The 18,152-nt window shown below is 37.9% G+C and overlaps 1 protein-coding gene across 1 annotated transcript in view; it reads left to right on the forward strand.

Annotated features, from left to right (window-relative positions):
* The first annotated feature begins 12,278 nt into the window (after positions 1-12,278).
* The window catches only part of LOC149796724 (tryptophan 2,3-dioxygenase-like), a 44,235-nt gene continuing 38,361 nt past the window's right edge, over positions 12,279-18,152 (forward strand). Inside the window, exon 1 of the mRNA XM_089961370.1 lies at positions 12,279-12,581. The gene's annotated coding sequence lies outside the window, so the exon portion shown is untranslated. The remainder of the gene's footprint in view (positions 12,582-18,152) is intronic.

Genomic DNA, 18,152 nt, shown 5'->3' on the forward strand with positions numbered 1-18,152 from the left:
AATCACGAAACAGAAATGCCACAGCTAGCACTTGTATGTTACCTGTCTGGTAACCAATGACTTCCGACAGCTAACATTTGCATATTAACAATCGGTATGGTATGAAAATCTGGTCAAATCACCTATCACAGATAGCACTTCTATGTTAACTATCCGGTAATGCAATTATTCCACAGGGCCTGTCACACTAACATATGTGTGTGTGTGTGTGTGTATTTTTAACGTAGCTTTAACGGTCTCTCAGTCATATCGTTGCGAATGTCTGCAGTGTGGCAGTTGATAGCACTGGGGCATCATGGCGCAGACATGAAGCATGATGTCCCACCAAGTCACAGTGTCCTGACACCAGGCCGACCAGTCCTAACACAAAACTTTTAATGCGGAGTGCCTAGCGAGGCAGTTGTTAGTACCATTTTTACAAGTCTTTGGTATGATTCGGCCGGGGTTCGAATCTACGACATCCCGCGTCCGAGGTGAACGCTTTACCACTAGACCACCGGAGCGGTCCTAACGTTTGTAACAAACTAATATAAAAGTCATGTCATAGGGCTTTCCCCAGATGGCACTTATATGTTAACAATCCAGTGTGACAATCATGTCATAAGACCTGGAACAACTGGCACTTGTATATTAACTATTTTGTTTTCCATGACACCACGTTCCGGGCAATCATGCCAGTTGACTTCCACAACTAGAACGTTAGCTATTTTGTTTTGTCTCTGTCAACACATTCCGGCATGACAATCCTGCCAACTGTCTTCCCATAGCTGGTAATTGTATGTTAACTACTTTGTTTTGTCTCTGTCAAAAACTTTTGGGCATGACATTCATGCCAAATGATGTGCCACAACTTTCACTTGTATGGCCAACATGTTTCAAAACCAAGAATGGGCAACCATAATAGGTTTTCTATAGAGAAATTGTTATCGATGGTGCCAGTGATGCAAATAAAGACGATTACAACGATAAGTTTTAAGGGCTGCAGGAAAATACGTTAGAGAAACTTCTTAGGATCAAAGGTATCCGTGCATTACATTTACAGTGGATAATGCAAAACCAGCATTTTTAAGTGCATAACATAACCAAATGTGTCTAATCAAAGATACATCAAGAAACAAAAATGAAAATGCCAATAATTTTCACAAAATGACCACCTCAGTACCATAAGCCTTTGCCCCTGGACGTAATACATATGAAATAGACTACTTACCACCCACTGGGGGAAATCACATTTCCTTGTGCTGATTTTTTATTCCTACGCTGTTGCACTTCGTCCTCTCAATTAGGACTTTATATGTTGCTGGTTACACGCGGCTCTTAGTGCAAGTTACAGAGGAGACCAGCTCGTTGTCAGCGCCTTTCCGTATAACCTGTATATGTCATATCTCGCCTGGTGAATTTGAACCACCATAGTTGTAGCATTGTGTCAGTTCCATTTATCTCGGTAGCGATATTTCAAATTAAACGATAGTATGGTGTATTTCCTTAACAGACATTTTTTCAGGACCATATCTCAGAGAATCCATTAGTAAGGAAAGTGAGGCAACCATGAGTGCGTGTTTTTGCTTGTTATGCAGTAGCTGACAGTGCTGCGTATGCGGTACGGTTTACGAATGAGACAGTTGCCCTGGGCGCCAAGTTAAATGAGGCGCCAACTTTGAGGACAAATTGGGGGGGGGGGGGCAGCGTGCCCATTGCATGGTTCACCTGGTTGCTCGCAGCTATTCTAGGGCCGCCCTTGGAGAGATGTCTTTATAAATCAGTTTCACTGGAGGTAATAATTAAACAAAGGAAAGTAATTCGCAGAAAAGGGTCAATATAATAATTTATGAAAAAAATATTATTAACTTCATTCTACATATATAAGGTCCTCTTATAATTTCCATCCACATTTGTTTTTAATGCTTATTCCAGAATTAGTAGCAGTAGTAGTAACATACATACATACATACATACATACATATATGCATACATGCATACATACACACACACACACACACACACACACACACACACACACACACACACACACACATACATACATACATACATACATACATACAGTGGATCGGTGGTTCTTTCCGGGGTTTTCCCGGGTTCTTCCTCCACCATTGATACTGGCCGCCATGCATAGCCTATCGTGTGCTGAAAAATGGCGTTAAACCCTACACCAACAACATACATACATACACACACACACACACAAACACACATATACATACATACATACATACATACATACATATACATACATACATACATACATACACACAGTGATATATATATCCATACATACATCCATACAGACAGACAGACATACATACAGACATACATACATACATACATACAGACATACATACATACATACATACATACATACATACGTACACATATTTTTCTAAAACCTACAAAACGGGGACAATATGATTTTTACCATCAAAACGGGGACATTTTTATTTTAACAAATTGTGAGTGATACAGATCTATTTTAATATGCATTTGATTTATACATGTCATTTATAATTGATTTGTGGTTGATTTCCAATATACCCTGTATGAGAATCTTTACCATCAGAACAGGGACACACACATATACACAGTGTTAGAAATTATACAAGCAAATAAGGGACATTCAATAAGCATGTATTTTGATTCTAAATGGAAATCAATTCAATCTAAATACTGCAGTAATCTCACCTGATACACATAGTTCCCATCCATATTAATAAACTAAATTAAACTTATCATCATCTCTCAATTTGCTTGATTTGTTTACTGTTTAAAACTGGCTTGGTGTATAATTTTAAAAGTTCTACTGAGTGTGGCCACCACCATCACCAATTAAAATAGAAGAAAGGAACAGGAAAACAAGAGCAAAGAAATAATACCAAGAAGAGGAAACGATTAGCAAACCGCCAAGCCGTGAACTAAGAAACTGCACAGAACAAAGGAACTCTCAAACAAAGGAACGATAGGAACAAGTAACAGAAAACAAAGGAACAAAGGAGAGACTTCTAGCGGAGGAGCAGACTGGTTTAGGACAAAAACAAAAGATAAGTCATCATTCAATGCTATACGCAATTTAAATAGAAGAATGCAAACTAGGTCCAAACAAATGGCTCTATTCAATCCAAACACGCAAACACACAAACCATCAAACAACCCTCTCAATAAATCAGTAACAATATTGGATGTATCACAACTCCAAACAGCACCAATAAAGCATGTAAAACAAGCAAGATTAACGCAAGTCGTACCAACCACAGCAAACTCGAATTCAACCAACATCACACTGGGACCCCAAATTCTGGTCACAAACACAGACCAAACAAGCCACAAACCAGCAGACATAACTAACGCACCCCCACCCCACCAACAGAAACTACTAGAAATACAAAACTACACTCCAGGGAACAATATAAATACAATGCCAATACTATCGCCAATCCTCTTCAAGGAGCGGAAGAACCACACACAAATGAAGATATAGACACCACTATTCCAAACCTAACAAATGAATTTGACAGTAACCGACATACCTTAAACTCCCCACAATTAGACCACATAACCATAACCAGCACCCCAATATTCACCAAAAATGAAATAACCAATTCTAGAAACAAGCAAACAAACCAACAACAGGAAATCAAGCAAACAACAATAAATCAAAACATTAGGAAAGAAACTATACACTCAAGCCAAACTCCTGGACCATCTGGGATAATAACAGCAAGGGAACCACAAACCTATGGGAACAAATCCAATGAATTAGACACTACAAAACTACCCAGCAGCATCACTAATATGGCAACCCAAAGACCCCAAACAACCCAAAACACCCAAAACACATACCTAGGTAATGGCAATGGCCCGCTAAAACCACAAAAAAACCACAAGTAAGGTTAACTCAAAACAGGAAATAAAACAACAACATAACCCCCAAAACAAAATTTACAATTATCATTCCATCGAACACACCATATACATAAGCAGCAGGTGCAACAGAATTACTAGTCTAAGTACCAACAGTATTATGACAGCACTGGCCAAAATTCACACTGGACAATTCAAACTGATAAGACCATGGCGAAACTACCTGACTGTCCAATGCAGCACAATTCAACAGGTGGAAAAATTCATCCAAATTGAAACTATAGGCCCAATAAAGATCAAAGTAGAGAGACACCATATCACTCAGAGGAAAACACGAGTCACTTCGAACTCCAAACACAGTGAAACCACAACTAATCTGGCTGAACCCACTAAAACCACTATCTTTAAAACAGTAATAGCACTAAACGGATACAACAAGGACATAAGCAATGAACTCCTACTTCATAAACTCACAGCAAATGGAACACAGACCACCAAAGTATATCGTCCTAAAAATTACAAGGGACAAGGAACAAACAAAGCAGTTATAGAGGCTACCGAGCCAATACCCTCAATAATAAAACTAGGACAGTCAGGAGTGTGCCATAAGCTGGAAAACTACATAAATAGGCCAAGATTTTGCACCAAATGCCTGCACTGGGGACACTATGCCCTCAGATGTAGATTCAAACCAAGATGTAAGTACTGCGGAGGTCAACACAAAGGAGAATGCCACACAATTAAACAAAAATGTGCTTACTGTAAAGAAAACCATTATCCTAGATCGGCAGAATGCAGATTTGCAATAAAAGAGAAACAAATAGTGGACTTAATGAACGAAAAACACCTCACCTACCATTCTGCCGAAAACATTATTTGTAAAAACAACCCCAACACACCAAAATCTACCTCTGAAACAATCAATGAGCACCAAAACTCTCCACGCAGAATCAGAAGGGAAAACATTGCACCCCAAAACATACCCTCGAATCAAGAAACAAAAGAACCAAAAACTACAACCCACATCGTAACAAACCAAGACCACCCTGATAACACTCCAGATACAAACAAAACTGTCACCCCAAACATCCCGAAACCTAACACACACCCCAACACAGAATTAATACAGGAAGTAATGAACCTAACAACAGGAACCCTAATGCAAGATCTCAGTAGCATAATGAGAACCCTCAAAACCATTTTCACCATACTAGCTGATTGGACCACAAGACTAACAGATAAAGACAACGTCAAAAATGAATAGTACAAAAAATAATAAAATCACCATCTGGCAATGGAACTGCAGAGGACTCTTTAAAAACCTATCAGAACTGCAGAACAAACTGAATAATACGGCCGTAAAACCAGACGTAATCTGCCTACAGGAAACCCTCATAACACAAGAACACAAACGCCTGCCCAAACTACAAGGCTATACCCAGGGAATCTTAAAAACAGACCCATGGGGCAGAAAGGGGGTGGACTAGCAATTCTTTTAATAGATACACTAATCTACTGTGAAGTAATAGAAGTACCCCCTAACCTAAACATCAATAATAGCATCGAAATAATGTCAGTAATGATAAATATAGGAACCACAAACATTCAAATAATAAATGCATACGACCCAGGGGGTACCTTCTGCCCTACCATCCTAATCTCACTAAAGGCAATCACTAATAACAACAACAACAATCAAATGATCTGTGGCGACTTCAACGCACACAATGAATTATGGGGAGGTAAAAAGAAAGATCAAAGAGGGAAAATGGTTGAAAAATGGATAACTGAGAACAATCTGGTCATCTTAAATGACGGGTCGAACACTAGATTAAACCCTGAGGATGGCACTCTCTCAGCCATAGACCTAACCATCACTACCCTAAAATTGGCTCAAATCACAAATTGGTGGGTGGATCAGAAAGATACGTTAGGAAGTGACCATTTTCCCATCACAATCAATATTCAAACAAAAACTCAACACATTCCAAACGAAACCCCACCTTAATGGAGGTACCAACAGGCAGACTGGGACCAATTCCAATTATTACTGCTAGAGTAAATCCAGATAACTTAGAAACCCCAAGTATTGACATGTATTATGATAACATAACAGACACAACTATAGAAGCAGCTAACTGATGCATACCAAAGACAACTAATATCCAAAATAAAAACCCTGTACTATGGTGGACTCAACAGTGCACTATAGCACATAAAGACAAAAAAGGGCCTTAAATAAATATAAACGCACCACAAATTCTATCTACTTCCAGCAATATAAAGATAAAGAAAAAGCACTAAAACAAACTATAAAAACTGCTAAAATTAATCTATGGCAAACCTTTTGCTCTAAACTGAGTCTAAAATCAAACTCAAAACAAATATGGGACAAGATAAAAGCCATCAAAGGGAAAGCAACTACCTCAGCCCCAAAAATTAAAAATGCCATAACAAATAAAGATAAGGCAGACCTCCTAGCGAAGCATTTTTTGAACATGAGTAGCAACAATAATGACACCAAAAACTTTTAAGAACACAAAAAACTAATGGAGGGAACCCAACCTCAAATGTTTCAAGACCAAGGAACAAAAGAATCTCACCTAAATAGCGACATCACAGTACATGAATGGAAGATAGCCCTACGATCTAAAAACGAAACATCTCCTGGTAAGGATCAGTTAGGTTACATTATCTACAAAAAACTACCTATCAATATAACAATAGCCATAATCAAACTCTTTAATAGGATATGGGATAAATGCCAACTACCCACCAAATGGAAACAGGCCATAGTAATACCAATCCCCAAGCTAGGTAAAGATCCCAACAACATAAATTCGTACCGACCCATCTCCCTTACAAACAATATTTGCAAAATAATGGAGACAATAATCGCAAATAGGTTAAAACACCACCTAGAAACCAATAACCTACTCTCCATAAATCAATGTGGCTTTCGGAACAAACGGTCCACCACTGACCAACTTCTCAGATTAGAAACAGACATCAAACTCGCTTTTAACGCACATAGGAAAACCGATCGCAACCTCACAGCGGTTTTTTAGACCTAGAAAAAGCTTTCGACCTAGTATGGACCAATGGACTAATGGCCAAATTAAACCAATTTGGAATAACTCGACGCTTGTTCAACTGGATTGGCGATTTCCTCACAGGCCGGAAAATTACCACAAGAATAGGCAACACCCATTCGGAAGAATTTTCACTTGAAAATGGAACACCGCAAGGCAGCGTAATAAGTCCCTTACTATTTAACCTAATGGTAAACGACCTTGACCTCAATGCAGCCTCCACAAAAATAAACTTGTCACAATTTGCAGATGATAGTGGCATATGGAGGAATGGAAATCCTGCCAGTAACACAGTAGTTAAAGAAATCCAGCAGAGCCTAGACAACATAGGGAGATGGGCGGACAAATGGGGTTTCAAAATATCTCATGAAAAAACTGTGGCAATCATATTCACCCCCAAACGAAATAACAACCTAGTCTATCCAAACTTCTATATACAAAATCAATTAATCAAATACGTGACAGTAGTAAAATTCCTAGGAATGTTTTTTGACAACCACCTCACATGGAAACAGCACATTGAACAACTCACCCAGAATTGTAACAAAGATCTCAATTTACTCAGCAACATCACAGGGACTAACTGGGGATCCAACCAGGAAACCCTCCTCACGATATATAAAAGCCTAAATAGATCAAAACTGGATTACGGTTGCCAAGCATATAACTCGGCTAAGCAACCTGTACTATAAAAACTTGACACTATCCAGAGAAAAGCCTTACTATTATGCACAGGAACACTCCCCTCAACATCATTAGAAGAACTACAAACGCTAACAGGAGAACTACCCTTAAAATTACGTCGGCAAGAATTGCTCCTCCGATACTCCATTCGATTAGATACCCACCCAGACAACCATCCCACCAAAATAGCTATAAATAAGTGTAAAGTTGTCTTCAAACCCAAAATCATACCCATCACACCAAGTGGAAAAGTAATCCTTGAACTAAGAGAAAAGATACCTCTACTAAAAAAACAGGTAACAAACAATACAGACCAGAACAAATCACCATGGTTACAAAAACCACCAAGGATTAACATTGAAGCTACCAAATTAGGCAATAAAGAAGGACAAGAAAACTTACTAAAACCTGTACTGGTAATCGAAATCAACCAAAAATACCCAGACTATGTTAAAATATATACCGATGGATCAAAAACAAACAACCCACCAAGAACAGCAGCAGCAATAGTCATCCCTGAATTCAATATACAAACGGGATCCAGATTACCTGACTATTGTTCCATTTACACCACTGAATTCTGGGCTATACTTGAATCACTACAATGGATCAAAGACAACCAAATACCTAAAGCAGTCATTATAATCGATTCCCTAAGCGTTATCAAATCGATCCAAAATCGCAATACACACTCTAGGGAACAATTCCTCGAGAGAGCATGCCAATTAATCGACGATATCACCACAGCACATCAATTAGTCGAGCTCATGTGGATACCGTCGCACACTGGAATCTCTGGCAACGAAACAGCAGACAAAGTTGCAAAAACCAAACTAGGAGATCAAAACTCTATCAAGCTTAACTATAGCTCTACAGAAGCAATAAGCTTCGCACAAACATATATAGACCAAGCATGGCAAGAGTTTTGGAACTCCTCCACAAAAGGTAAAAAGCACCATGAAACCCCAAAAAACGTAGATAGGAACATACAGCTACCTAAGGGTACCTATTTAGAACAGAAAACCATAAACAGGATAATAACTGGAAAAACTAAACTGGCAAGCAGTTTTGGAAGGTTTACCCAAACCAGCAACCATTAACTGCTTTAATTGCCACACCACCGAAGATCTACACCACGTATTCAATATATGCCCAAAATATCAACCCGCTCGGAAAATATTTATCAAAAACCAAAAAGAGATTGGATCACCACACACATACCCAGAGTTACTTATGGACTTTAATAAAAATAAACAATCAGCATATAAAAATATAAATCAATTCATAGACTCAGCAGGACTTAGGAACAAAATATAATTACTATCCCCACAAAACCAAAAGACCCAGTAACTAGCTAAATAAATTTAGAAGCCACCACATAAAAACCCATAACATATCATTCAATTTTATAAAAGTATTAATAAATAATTCACTTACGAAGTACCTATAAAAAACTAAGGAAACAGCAAAATCGGATGTCCTAGATGTCCTAAACGAACCGTGTAATCAGCTAGGACTCCGGTCTCTTGCTAAATAAAGTATAAATAACATTCAATCTCTAAAAGCATTAATTAATAAATAACTTAAAGAGGTAATATCTAAAAACTTATAAATAACATAACGTAGGAAACACACCCTAAACACCTCGACTAGTAATACCATAATAACCTTGAAAATCTCTCTTCATACATGATTTCTACTAAGAACCTCTATAAACAGCATAGAACACCCCCCCCCTTTTAGAACATTTTGAAGAAAGAAAAAAAAACGAAATTTTTTTTTAAAAAATCAAAAAAAATCAAAAAAAATTTTAAAAAATCGCAAGAAACACCAGGCAAATGCAACAAGAAACCAGCGATGTAAAGCAAGCAGGACCGTTCCCGAGCTCTCCTTCCCACTAATGACAGCCAACCATTCAACTGTAGGGACCTTTATGAACCCACAGATTGAGGCCAAACTATCAGGGTTCCTTGAATCCATAAAAGCCTGGGGGAGGTGGCACCATCCCCTTCCCCAGGAACAGCTAGCAGACTGCAGTGCAGTCAGAAAAAAGTGGCACATGCACAATTGTGCGCACGCCACTATAATTAAACTCAACAACAACAACAAACTTATCATGTTGAATCTTTATATAACGTGTGTTGTATATATAAGTAAAAATGGTGTCCAGGAGTTTGAAGAAGTTGAATTGTCAGAATTGTGTGAAAATACAGAGAATGTGTTGCTTTTTCTAAAATGAAATAATCAAAGATCTGCTTGCCAATCATCAGTTAAAATAATTTTATTGGCAAGACTACGGATTGGAATTGACAATGTCCCACACAATAACACATTTTTAACTTTGGTGTACAAAAATTTGCCACTTTAGTCCACTCCCCTTCATTAATAAGCCAATGCATGATAAGATCTCTTCAATATAAAGCACACCAAAAGTTTATTTTGTATTATGGCATGGTTTAGTTTTAGTGAGCTCAGGTCAGAGCCGCATAAGTGTCCCTATCACCAAATAGTCCCTATTAAAATATAACTGTGTGGATTGATTGTGTGACGCCATGTGTAGTATTCATGATATAGTCTGGTAAATCGTACAGATGTATGATCGAGAAGGGACTGTCCCGTTATCTGGAGACGCCGTTTATTCTTATTATGATGGTAAATATTGTGTAGAGTTAGAGGCCAAATGAGGCTTAAAATCATAGTCTGACTGACTTCGGGGGTGCTCACCAGTTATAATGTACTTTTGAGAGAGTGACGTGTATAAGGTGAAGTTGTTTCCATTTAAAACATGCATCATGGAGAGAATGTTGGCACACCTCTATGCTACATTAATGTAGTGTGGATGATATTTCTTTGGATATTGTATTTTTGGAAGTTGTACATGGTCTAAGTACACTGCTAACTAAAATGACTGCTCCCTTTTGCTAAAAAATCAGCCTGAATTAGTCTAAAGTACACTATCCATATCAGCTATTAAAATAGGGAAAATGAATTTTTCCAGACTAGGCAATACCAGCTTCTGAAAGTGCAATGAATGAATTACCAAATATACAAAATGTAAAAAAAGTTATCGGCTCTTTTTTTATACAATTTACGTCTGAAGTTCAGGAAGTGAAAATGACCAAGTGGAGCTAGCACTTTTTGAAAGGTGCACATCTGGAGTAAGGCCAAGCTGTATATTCTATAACCCATATTACACCCATCAATCATACACCATAATAAAGGGAATTAAAGGTTCTTTGAACTATACCCAAGATATACAAGGTCTTTTTTAAATAGCCAGTATAACCAGTGAGGAAAGCCGGGATAAATTTTATCTTTAAAATGTTAAGCCCTATGTAAAATACGAAACTGTAGAGCGCCACCTTAAGGCAGCGTAGGACAAATCGTTCCCGGTATTTGGTGTTTGACTTGTGATTTGTATTTTATGGTAGTTAAGTACCGGCGCAACGTTACGGAAATGTATTAAGGAGAAACAATGCATTTTTTTAGGTAGGCAGGCAATTGTAATGTAAATGTGTAGTTGTGATATTGGTGGTCATGCATTAATTAGAGGAAAATTATTATAGTTTGTTTCATTCGTTCACTTAAAGAAACCTCTTGCATGTAACATTATTAATGTTTTGCCTTTCGCTTAATGAAATCAGTTGTGAATTTAAATGATTTAAATCTTGTTAGTTCTCCTTGATGTCATCTTCGGTCAGTAATTCGGAAGCAACGTGTGCAAGCCGACAGCACAACTGAATTTTTACCGCGTAAACGGGGACGCAGTTTTCCTACTGATACACACGGGGTTTTGAATCGAGTGGGACGTGTGTATTGTTGTGTGTAGCATGCTCAGATACGTTTATGTTAAGGTTTGTATCATTAAATAAGGCATTGGCATTCCATTTAAGCCGACATGACAAAACAGGGACGTGCCTCTTTAGAGGTGTGTCCCCGGTCTGTTGGTGTGTATTCACAGTGATGTCTCCGTTTCGCGCCTTTTACAAACGCATACATACATACATACATACATACATACATACATACATACATACCGTAAGATACACTATTGCATCACACGGATGAAACATATATTATACAAAATAGCAACTCGTGGCTTGCGGTTTTGTGGGCTTTACGCTATTGTTCAGCACATGGTACCCAGTATATTTCGTGGAAGAAGAACACGAGAAGACCGAATCTCATTTAACTGTAATAGGCATTTCATAAATAAGGACAACGATTTGCACCGCCATTTAACTTGGGACATTATAAACACTAACCACAACCGTTTCAATATTATTATTATTATTAGTAGTAGTAGTATTTAAGTGTTGTTGTTATCATTGTCCGAGCAGTCTATTGCTTGATTTCCATTTGTTAGCCTTATGCTTGCATTTGAAACTAAACATAAATAATGACTGTCCCAATATTTGTGTGTGTTTCTTTTTAATGTAGTCTTGGTTACAATAACCTTGTTACACGATATAAATGTGTCTTGTGTGACTACAAAAGGCTTGAAATAGTATCCTCTAGTACATCCCGTATTAGATCGCAACTTGCGTTTTACCTGATGCTAGTAACCTAATAGTTACAAATCTCACTCACAATTAACAGGTAAACAGTTGTAACATTATCACGGTCATATTCGAGTACACATTGCCATGATGTGCGCTGGAGCTTAGACTGTGAATAAAAGCCTGTTGAAATTCGTTCATGGTATATGGGGCAATGTACATGGCATACAGTATTCATCTGCATTATTCAGACCGTGTATTTGTAAGATAAATCGAGTCCAATGTCTTGAGAAGCTTCAGCGATTAACAAGTGCTGTGTTTACCTCATGGGCACAGACCATTACTTGGACCAAAGTGTAAGCATCCGGGCATTATTCTGCATTTAACAAGGTTAAACGAGGATCAACAAAATTCACTCACCATTGGACGTGAGGTAAGATTTGTAAACAATTATTAATAGTTCAAATGATTGTATTTATAGCATGCTGATTTTATTCTTTATCTCTTCTTTAATTTATAAGAATTGGTAATAAATTCACTGTCATTCAAAGATGTTTTCATAATATATCAGAGTGGATATAAGATACATTTCAGTTTATCATGTTAACATTGTTCTAAATGTGACTTCGTTTTCACTGTCAAGCTACAATTCATGTTGAAATGTTAAAACAAAATAAATCTTCTCTGTCTGTAGGTAAAATAGTGTCCACTATTAAATCATTTGGATTCATTACAACATTTATGTTTTTGGAAACCAATTAATTATTTGTTCAGTGTTTTATTTTGTTCTTTAATGCTTGGGTCTTTATGGTCATTTCAACATTTACAGATGCCCGAGAATGTACTGCGGAAGCATATGTAGCAGATAATATCACATTTGAAAATACATTTGAAAAATGTCATTCATTTGTTGTTTGAGTTGAGTACTGGGCCTTATGTAGGGTTTTAATGAAATCTCCTTGGAGTGGTCAGACGTTATGTGCCCAGCGGGAAGGTTGGCATCTATCATTGTATTCAATGCTGTGGGTTGAAAAGAGTGGGCAGTTTATCATGCAGAAATAAAGGCATTTCTGCATATGTCAGGCGTAACATTGCTAAATTGTCTCTGTCCAACACTTCTAGTGTTGTACAATATTTAACACAAATGGAAGTTTTCCAAAGCATTTTTATCGACGGGACAAAAGCGCGATTCCCCTTTGGAATTAATGCGTGTGATGTACTTCACTGAATTTACTGGACAGTTTTGACTTAATGCGTGTGAGGTAGTATTTCACTGACTTCACTGGGCAGTTTTGACTTAATGCGTGTGAGGTAGTATTTCACTGACTTCACTGGGCAGTTTTTACTTAATGCGTGTGAGGTAGCATTTCACTGACTTCACTGAGCAGTTTTGACTTAATGCGTGTCAGGTAGCATTTCACTGACTTCACTAGGCAGTTTTGACTTAATGCGTGTGAAGTAGTATTTCACTGACTTCACTGGGCAGTTGTGACTTAATGCGTGTGAGGTACCATTTCACTGACTTCACTGGGCAGTTTTTAATCAATGCGTGTGAGGTAGCATTTCACTGACTTCACTAGGCAGTTTTGACTTAATGCGTGTGAGGTAGCATTTCACTGACTTTACTGGGCAGTTTCGAATTAATGCGTGTGAGGTAGGATTTCACTGAATTCACCGGGCAGTTTTGACTTAATGCGTGTGAGGTAGCATTTCAATGACTTTACTGGGAAGTTTTGACTTTATGCGTGTGAGGTAGTATTTCACTGACTTCACTGGGCAGTTTTGATTTAATGCGTGTGAGGTAGCATTTCATTGACTTCACTGGGCAGTTTTGACTTAATGCGTGTGAGGTAGCATTTCACTGACTTCACTGGGCAGTTTTGACTTAATGCGTTTGAGGTAGCGTTTCACTGACTTCACTGGGCAGTTGTGACTTAATGCGTGTGAGGTAGCATTTCACTGACCTCACTAGGCAGTTTTGACTTAATGCGTGTGAGGTAGTATTTCATTGACTTCACTGGGCAGTTTTGACTTAATGCGTGTGAGGTAGCATTTCACTGACTTCACTGGGCAGTTTTGATTTAATGCGTGTGAGATAGCATTTCAATGACTTCACTGGGCAGTTTTGACTTAATGCGTGTGAGGTAGCATTTCACTGACTTCACTGGGCAGTTTTGAGTTAATGCGTGTGAGGTAGCATTTCACTGACTTCACTGGGCAGTTTTGACTTAATGCGTGTGAGGTAGCATTTCACTGACCTCACTAGGCAGTTTTGACTTAATGCGTGTGAGGTAGTATTTCACTAAATTCACTGGGCAGTTTTGAGTTAATGCGTGTGAGGTAGCTTTTCACTGACTTCACTGGGCAGTTTTGACTTAATGCATGTGAGGTAGCATTTGACTGACTTTACCAGGCAGTTTTGACTTAATGCGTGTGAAGTAGCATTTCAATGACTTCACTAGGCAGTTTTGACTTAATGCGTGTGAGTTAGTATTTCACTGACTTCACTGGGCAGTTTTGACTTAATGCGTGTGAGGTAGCTTTCAATGACTTTACTGGACAGTTTTGAAATAATGCGTGTGAGGTAGCATTTCACTGACTTTACTGGGCAGTTTTGACTTAATGCGTGTGAGGTAGTATTTCACTGACTTCACTGGGCAGTTTTTAATTAATGCGTGTGAGTTAACATTTGATTGACTTCACTGGGCAGTTGTGACTTAATGCGTGTGAGGTAGCATTTGACTGACTTTACCAGGCAGTTTCGACTTAATGCGTGTGAGGTTGCATTTCACTCACTTTAATGGGCAGTTTTGACTTAATGCGTGTGAGGTAGCATTTCACTGACTTCTGTGGGCAGTTTTTATTTGATGCGTGGTGTGAGGTAGCATTTCACTGACCTCACTGGGCAGTTTTGACTTAATGCGTGTGAGGTAGTATTTCACTGACTTCACTGAACAGTTTTGACTTAATGCGTGTGAGGTAGCATTTCACTAAATTCACTGGGCAGTTTTTAGTTAATACGTGTGAGGTAGCTTTTCACTGACTTCACTGGGCAGTTTTGACGTAATGCGTGTGAGGTAGCATTTCACTGACTTTACTGGGCAGTTTTGACTTAATGCGTGTGAGGTAGCATTTCATTAACTTCACTGAGCAGTTTTGTCTTAATGCGTGGTGTGAGGTAGCATTTTACTGACCTCACTAGACAGTTTTGACTTAATGCGTGTGAGGTAGTATTTCACTGACCTCACTGAACAGTTTTGACTTAATGCGTGTGAGGTAGCATTTCACTGACCTCACTGGGCAGTTTTGACTTAATGCGTGTGAGGTAGTATTTCACTGACCTCACTGAACAGTTTTGACTTAATGCGTGTGAGGCAGTACTTCACTGACTTCACTGGGCAGTTTTGACTTAATGCGTGTGAGGTAGCATTTCACTGACTTCACTGGGCAGTGTTGACTTAATGCGTGTGAGGTAGTATTTCACTGACCTGACTGGACAGTTTTGACCACCACTTACATGCACTCTCTTGCTAGATTTTTCCTCCATAGGGTTTAAGTCCCTCTTCCCCCACTACGATGATTTTGCTGCATAGTTTAATGGGTTAGTATGACATATTCAGCCTCTGTTTCATCAAACCTGAATTCAAGACTGATTGTGGAATTCTGATCCGCTAGCAAAATGGTGGCTAAACTCTATCTGAATGTGATAGGACGATCTTGCATCAGGTACCAGTTGATTCGCATGCATGTCAGATTGAGGAATAATGGCCCTGTGTTACGTTGATCTTGGCAAACCATTTATAGAGTTAAACTTTATTTTCCCATTTAAGGTGGAATTTGTCTTTCAAACTCGGGGTCTGTAAGATATATGATTAATGTTTAAAAAAAATGATAATTAAAAGCAAATTATGAAACAATGATATAAATTCTAAGATTAATTAGCTTTTTATTTGTATTACTATAAATAATTTTAAATGATTTCTGAATGAATATGAAAGAATGAATCTGCCTGTGAAAAGTGTTGTAGCCCTACTGCATGTTTTCTTGCTAGATTTTGAGAACCTCTGCTCAAAGATCAGAGGTGCTTAATATATCTTCCTCGTTCAGTGGGTTTTAAAGCGTTTTGGTTTGTGGTCATCCTATGATCAACTGGGAACTGAACTAGTATTGGCTCATTCAAGCTGCTTGACAACTCAGTTCGTGGTCATCATGATGATCAACTGGGAACTGAACTGGTGTTGGCTCATTCAAGCTGCTTGATAACTCAGTTTGTGGTCATCCTGGTGATCAACTGGGAACTGAACTGGTGTTGGCTCATTCAAGCTGCTTGATAACTCAGTTTGTGGTCATCCTGATGATCAACTGGGAACTGAACTGGTGTTGGCTCATTCAAGCTGCTTGATAACTCAGTTTGTGGTCATCCTGGTGATCAACTGGGAACTGAACAGGTGTTGGCTCATTCAAGCTGCTTGATAACTCAGTTTGTGATACTTATTCGACTTAAAAATGCTCGTCAATAATGGATTGGTCAACATTTTTAATATTCGTGCAGGAAATCTATCAGATAAGGCAAATTTAGCAAAAATTCTCAAAATTCTGATATTTCGTTTGCATCAGTTGGATAGCTATGAGACTGGAAACCTCCGACCTTGACCTAGCGCACTTCCAAGATTTTTGTTCAAATATTTTAAGAATGTCGATAAGGAAAGAATAAAATTGTTTCTCAAAAAAAAATTGAAAAGATTTGTTGCATTGGTTTTTCAAATTCAATTTATTCAATTTGTTCAAAATAACTGTACAATATTTCTTATGTTTTGAAGAATACAATATTTCTTATGTTTTGAAGAATACTCATTGTCTGTCTTCACTGACGTGGTTTACATGTAGTTTTACAGATTACTATTGATATTGTTGGTAATTTTAGAAAAGTAGTTCTCACAGTTTAGACAGAAATAAACACATCTCAACATGATTATATATATATATATATATATATATATATATATATATATATATATATATATATATATATATATATATATATATATATTTATATATATATATATATATATATATATATATATATATATATATATATATATATATATATATATATATATATATATATATATATATATATATATATATATATAATTTTTAACTGGACACGGATTCATTTGACAAAAAATCCGGATCTCGAGCATGAAATACAGAGGGAACAGAGGGATAACATTGCGCCTGCGTGCAAAAAGACAAACACAAAACAACCATTACCCCATCCCCACCCCCTTAAAAATATAATTTCGTTATCATTTCTACATCAGTAGTAGGTGCTGGTTGACAGATTTGAAAACAGCTGGTGCTGTCATTGAATTTTCAGGGAGTTGGTTTAGTGATACTAAACTCCGTCTGCTTAGTGTGACCCCATTGGATCAAAGTGTCAATATCCTTCAATTGGAACAGGTGATAATAGTGCATGTTGATCTATTGGTATATTACAGTCATCAGCGAAGGGCAGGAAGTTGCATATAGGTTGTCGACAATGTTATTAATGTAGTTCAGTTGAGCCAAGTGCGTTCCCTTGATAATACCATAAAGATCATGAATCGAGCTGGGCCACGTACTTTCCCCCGGGGAATATCATATGATACGCGAGCAGTTATAGATGTGGCTCAGTCTAATACGAACTGTTGCTTTCGGCCTGGTAGGGAAGAACCAATCACCTGTGAATGTTTTTTTTACGACTCCATAGTATGATAACTACATGTGTGACAATCTATGTTGTGGGACATTGTCAAAGGCGGCTTTGGGGAATATGGTCATAAAGACTTTGCTGCCATCATCTAAGTTTCTGGCAGTGACATTAGTGATCATGACGTGTATTTCACATGACCCTTGGCTCTGTATCCACTCTGGTTTTCATGCAAGGGGTTCTGGTGGTCTAGATAGTCCATTATATCAGAGACTATGGTGTGTTTCAGCATGTTTGATGCAGCTGCAGATA

The sequence above is a fragment of the Sinohyriopsis cumingii genome, chromosome 6 (assembly GCF_028554795.1).
Source record: "Sinohyriopsis cumingii isolate HCF-2022 chromosome 6, ASM2855479v2, whole genome shotgun sequence".
Lineage (NCBI taxonomy): Eukaryota > Metazoa > Mollusca > Bivalvia > Unionida > Unionidae > Sinohyriopsis > Sinohyriopsis cumingii.